Source organism: Poecilia formosa, unplaced genomic scaffold, assembly GCF_000485575.1.
Source record: "Poecilia formosa unplaced genomic scaffold, Poecilia_formosa-5.1.2 Scaffold1346, whole genome shotgun sequence".
NCBI lineage: Eukaryota > Metazoa > Chordata > Actinopteri > Cyprinodontiformes > Poeciliidae > Poecilia > Poecilia formosa.
In genome coordinates this window covers 5,251-11,675 of record NW_006801285.1, presented here as the reverse complement: position 1 = coordinate 11,675, position 6,425 = coordinate 5,251, and the positions used below count along the sequence as shown (strand labels likewise).

Below are 6,425 nucleotides of genomic sequence, written 5' to 3'. Positions count from 1 at the left end.
CTAGTGGATCAGCAGGAACATTAAATCTTTCTTAGTGGATCAGCAGGAACATTAAATCTTTACTTGGATCATCTGGTTCACTGCTCACATCCAGATATCACTTCATGGACCTTTACCTTCTGATTGTCTCTGTGTGGACAGATATAATGTGAGCTCACTGGCTTCCAGGATCTACAGGATCCATTTTAAATCCTCTAGAACACATGTGTCAAACTCAAGGCCCGCGGGCCACATGTGGCCCGCCATGTCATTTTATGTGGCCCCCCCAGCGTTTTATAGGTCCATGATTGACTTAAAATAGGTTTTGAGCACGAATTGACTACAAACTACATTTCCCATGATGCATTCCGATTGTTACCAGCCAACATTACGTCTTCTCGCCACTAGAGAGCAGCAGAGTCACCTCAAGCTGCTTATTGATTTTACCAGCGAATAAAACTGAGACTTCGACAAGCTAACATCAAAACGTCCAAGAAAAGAAAAATCGATCTACAAGTAAGACTGTGAATGAAGATGTGTGTGAGTTGGTGTCAGGGCGGTAGGTCGCGCTAGACTTTTTTTGTTATCCGTTATCTTGACCGACAACATAAAAAAAATCGGTCATGTACTATTTTTATCCGTGAAATTACAATCATATTAACATCGGCTATTTAGTCGCATTTTATGCGGTTTAGGTAATATTCACGGTGAATCCAGATCCCATCACAAATTGAGCAGATAAATGTATCTACATTTTACTCCGTAGTGACAAAAACCACTGACTGAGGCCCCAATAACTTTTAATAAATTAAATTAAATTAGCATCACTTCACCTGCTGGGTCTGAACAACTTCCTCCTGGTTCCTATCTGCAGAAAAATCTGCGCTAATTCATCAGTCAGTTGGATCTGTCTGATCCAAAGAGATCAACTGAACTCTGTGAGTGTTTTACCCTGCGCGGTCCGGTGTGCGCTTTAAGGATTTTTTATTTATTTTTTTTCGCTTCTCCGAAACGGACAGATGTCACGTCTGCAGCTCCTCCAGAGCGCCGCTCTCCTGGGTTACGTGCACCAAGAAGGCTCCATTTGTTAAATCCGCTGGATGAGTTACTTCCAGCGGTTTCCATTTCTTCGTAGTGGCGTAGCGTAACTGCCTCCGCAGTGGTTGAGCAGCGGACTGCGCATGTTACAGTCTAATTAACTTTTGCATCGTCATTTATTTCCTCAAGATAAACTGCCGGCTCCTCAAATGGATTAACACAACGTTGCATTCTCTTTAGTTTTCTCTGGTCTGTAATGGAGACTTGAATTTAAGGCGCCATTTCAAACAAAGGTTTCGGATGCGCTTCCTAACCAGAAGCTCCAAAGAGTTGTTTAACAATATGAGGTGTTCAATTTATTTTTAACATTGTATTTTCATACATTTTATGCTAGGGGTGCCCAAGTCTAGTTTTCCAGAGCTACCATCTGCAACTTTAGATGCGTTCCTTCTCTAACACACCTGGATCATTGACTCATCATAAGACTCTACAGAACTGAGTTGCTGCTAATGAGGGAAGTCAACCTTTTGTCTGGGGCAGGGGTGTCAAACTCCAGTCCTCGAGGGCCGCTGTCCTGCAGTTTTTAGATGTACCACAGGTACAAAACACTGGAATGAAATGGCTTAATTACCTCCTCCTTGTGTAGGTAAGTTCACCAGAGTCCTGCTAATGACCTAATTATTCTATTCAGGTGTGGTGCAGCAGAGGCACATCTAAAAGTTGCAGGACACCGGCCCTCGAGGACTGGAGTTTGACACTTGTGGTCTGGGGTGTGTTTTAGCAGGGATGCATCTAAAAGTTGCAGTCTAGCGGACTGCACCTGGGCACTCCTGATTTGTACCGTCAATGTGGCCCGTTGAGGGTGGCCAATATACTGAAGTGGCCCTCGGTGAAATTGAGTTTGACACCCCTGCTCTAGAACATCCAGGAGAGGATCCCACATGGACACACCCACATATCTCAGAGCTCCTCCATGTCCACATCACCTCAGATCCAGTCATCAGAACCTGATGGATGTCCCACACTGTCCTGAAGGCCTGTGTGGACAGAGCCTTCACTTCCACTGTCCCCAAGCTCTGGGACTCTGTCTCCACCAGCATCGGATCTGCTGACAGTGTGGACAGTTTGAAGTCCAAGTTCAGCACCAACTTTTTAAAATGTCTACTGGTGGTTCTGGTGTTACTGGTCTTCGTCCTTGTAGTTCATCTTCCTCTTTCTAACTTCTTTGTATCTTCAAAATTAAGGATTTGGGGAAGATTTAATATACACAAATACGTTCTTGAGAAAATAAAAACATACACTAATTTTTACATATTTGTTAAAATAAAGTCACCATGTCATGATTTTATGTTATGTATAATTTGTTAAAATAAACTCCTCCACTCTCCCTGAGCTACTATTTCCATCTGAAGAAATTCACCACTCCCAACCAAAAACAACCAATCAGAAACAGGAGGAGAGTCTTAGCGCTGTCAATCAACTTACCATAACAGGAAAACCGTTTATCCACTGTCATCGGTGTCCATGCTAACTGGCCTTGACATTCATGACAGGTTCTGTTAGCTGCAGCGTAGCCAAACACAAGAGATCAGTGAGAAGTGGGATGAGCAGCACCACAAGAGTTTGTGATTGACACGCTAAGACCTGCCTCCTGGTTCTGACTGTTTGAATCCAGTTAGCACTGGCTAACAGAAGAGCTACATGTTTTCCACAGATTATCTCTCATGCAATATCACGACACAGTGACAGCTTCAACAAATATGTAAAAAAAACTGTATCATAAGTTACATAGTGCTGCGTTAGACATTATTAGAAAGACACAACAAAACATTATTGTAGAAAACACCACACACTTCTTAATTTAAACTAAAGGTTTAACAGGTTGAGTAAAACAAAAACAAATGTTCACACCTATTAATAAGATGCCTAGTTGCTTTCCAGGAAAAGTTCAGGAGTGTCTGGATGCAGCTGTTGAGGAGAGAAAACAAAATAACCATATCAGGAGAAAGAAATATAAACAACAACACATGCAAGTCTTCCAATCATTTGTTTTTTCTTAACAATTAAATGAAATCATTTGTTCTGACAAACTTAGAACAGTACTATTTATATAGTTTTTAAGCTAAGCTACAATAACCAATAATGAGTTTGCAAGCAGGCATTTCAGTAAAAACTCCTAATTGGAAGATTTTTTTTTGCAAACGTCACTTTTATTTACTCTCAGTGATGTTTATTCCTATTTCAGAAACAGGAAAATTAACTATCTGTATGTACAATCCACTGACTTACAATTTATATGAGGCAAGAAGCTTCTGACCCACTGTAACAGTTCATCAACCTAACCCTAATGTCAACATGCCTGATTAGATCATCGAACATGTAACAAGTTTAACCCTGAAACACGAGCCGTCCCCTCCCCAGTCTAACGGCTGCTTCGCCCCCCAATAGGTAGCGGTAATGCACACCATTAAGTTGCTTGCCAACTGTCATTCAGTTTGACTTGAAAAAATGGCCGGTACTTTGTGTTTGGTAAAATAAATAACAGTAGTACAGCAGTCACCGTGTTTTACTTTTATAATACACAAGAAAACGCAGCATTGTAAAAAATAATATATACCTTTTTTGTAAAAGAAAAAAAAAAAGTATAAAATATCGTGAGACTCCTGGAGTCTCACGAAGTCAAACCAAGTCAACTACAAATAGTACAAAATATTATTCACAGAAAATAAAGTGTTCTTACTTATTTTACTTTACCAGGGAGGTGGCAGAAAGATAACTCCAACTCTTCATCCAACCGAAGTCCAAAAGATATATGTTGCAGGGTCCGGCTCTTGAAATGTCGTCTGACCAGTTTTCGCGCTTCGGAAAGGTTCTTGTTCCCATGATGCAATGCGTAACATTGAAAATACGGTAGAAATACCTGTTAAAACTAAAAACGGTAAATTCCGTAAAATTTCTACAGTACATTTACCCGTTTTTTTACAGGTTTTTTTTTACAGTGCAACTTCCAATTAGCCACTGAAATCTAAAGCTTGTTGGCCGATGATCCCCTTCACCAGAGCTTATGTAGGTGATAACAGACAGGTGATGTTCTGAAAGAGATCAGATACATTTTCAGACATTAAAATATGTAAGTCACCCTGAGCAGATCTGAACATTCAAACTTTTAGTCTCATGAATGCATCACGAATCCATCAAATGTTATTTGTATAGCACATTTCAGCAGCAAAGTGCTTTACATAATTAAAAACAGAGTCATTGAATAAACAGTGAAACAGATAAAAAGGTAAAAACATTAAAAACACTGAAGACATTAAAACCCTCACTAACCCTAATAAACAACTGTAAACAGGAGGGTTTTAAGCTGAGGTTTAAAGGCTCTCAGTGTTTCAGCTGTTCTGAAACTGAATATAACCACTGGGCTCATGATGCCAGCATGTATGTGCAGAACAGAGGTGAATTGAACATGGTAGAAAGCAACAGTATCAGGACAAAATGAGCATAAAATCAAAACAAAAACCTCAGCATGTCAAAATTAAACTAATAAACTTCAAATTGTTTTTGAACTACAATTATTTGGGAAAACCAAAGACATCTTTAGAGCAGAGGAATAAATGTATTAAAAAAAGAATAATGGAATAATGGACAATCCACTGAGTGTTTCAGCCAGAAAAACATACCAGAAATCCACAGCTAGTAGGTACATTTATGTGGACATTACAGCACATTTAAAGTTCTGACAGCAAAGGTTTCTGCAGGTTCCTCTGACTCAAACTTCATACTTTTTATTACTAATAAATTAAGAATCTGCATCATGATAGAAAGCCATAAACGTGTGAATCCAATGTCCGCTCTGCATTTCCCTCCATAGTAACATTACTGACATAAAACAGAATTTAAATAGACTTGTGTTTGGCCCCAGAGTTTCAGATCCACTAAACCTCAGACTTCAGAGTTTGTAGCACCAGATGCTGAATTTGCATCAGTGCAACTTTTTCCTGGGAGTTTTAGTACGGAGCCCTCCAGAGGACATGGGAACTTTTTTCTTTTGCGTTCCCTCGCAGTAATCTACTGATCAGTTCATGCGGCATAATTAAATACTGTAAGCCTTTCTGACGGTGGCGGCGTACTTCCTGCTAAAGAGCCCCCTGGTGGTTGAAGAAAAATCCACATATAAACGGCTTATAGTCCAGAAAATACGGTAAAAAACTCTGAATGCTCTCTGGTATTGTTCAGGGGGCCGGACCAAATGGGGAGACAGGCCGGATTCGGCCCGCGGGCCGTAGGTTGGGGACCCCTGCTCTGCAGCATCTATTTTGAGTTTCTGTTCAGTTTTCCACACATTTTCAAGCTGAACTCTCTCTGTGTTGCGTTTCTCTACTCCAGGAGTGGTGGAACCAAAATCATGGAGGTTTAGTGTCTCTTGCCTCCCAACTGGCCGTCCTGGGGCTCAGACAATGTCTCTGTGAATGAAACTACGCTGCTGCCTCCATCTGACAGACAGCCAGTTATTTTTCTCTCCTCTGGTCCTGCAGCCTGAACCGTTTGCAGTAAATCAGTGGATGCTCCATAGGCTGATCCCAGCCAGAGGATGGTTTACCCACATGCTGGTGTTGTGGCTCTTCACCGTGTGGCCTGGTCTGGTCAGCTGAAGCCCGTTCTCTGCTTTGCACTTCATTTTGCAGAAACTGAATCGATTCTGGGACGTTCCATTAGGTCATGGATCTGCTAAACTGAGCCTGAGCTTCACTTCTTCAGGAAAATCTAAAAAGTCCTTATTCCCGGGTTTCAGCACCAAAATGTTACGGAGTGAAGCTTCTTCAAACCAGACGGAGGCTCGTCTGTCTTTACTGAACCTTTCTGCTCAGGTTTTATTGAGGAGAAAAACGGCCACAGCTGCTCGTAACCATAGCAACCAAATGTCAACAAAGCAAGATGGTGACAAAACAGAAGCAGATCCTGAAGCATCCTTCAAAATAAAAGACTTCCTCTATTCAAATAAATCACTTAAATATATTTCACTTCACCTTTGTGATTAAATACAATCATGTTCAGTTCAATTAGTAATAATCATGTAAATTATGCTTAACGTTTAATTGTAAATCAGTCACTTATCATGTAAAATATACTGGACACAACACTGGATTTTAATGCTGATTATTAAATCAGGTTGAGCTTCCAGAAATGTTTCCTTAGTTTCCTGATGTCCTTTTAGGCTTCAGTGAGTTTCTTCAGGTTGTTACTGAGGGATTTCCTTTCTCCTCTCTGTTGGAGCTTTTCCTGTGTTTGGAGAAATGAGTTGTGCTGCAGCAGCACCAACTGTCCTTCCTACATCCACTGCAGTTTGCAATCCAGATGTTGGACTGTTCCTGTCTCAGTGGAGGACAATGTGTGTCTGAGAGACATGT

The 6,425-nt window shown here is 40.8% G+C and overlaps 1 long non-coding RNA gene across 1 annotated transcript in view; it reads left to right on the top strand.

Annotated features, from left to right (window-relative positions):
- The first annotated feature begins 3,534 nt into the window (after positions 1 to 3,534).
- LOC107835256 (uncharacterized) overlaps positions 3,535 to 6,425 on the top strand; it is a 4,939-nt gene continuing 2,048 nt past the window's right edge. Inside the window, exon 1 of the long non-coding RNA XR_001661076.1 lies at positions 3,535 to 3,546. This is a non-coding gene — a long non-coding RNA (uncharacterized LOC107835256). The remainder of the gene's footprint in view (positions 3,547 to 6,425) is intronic.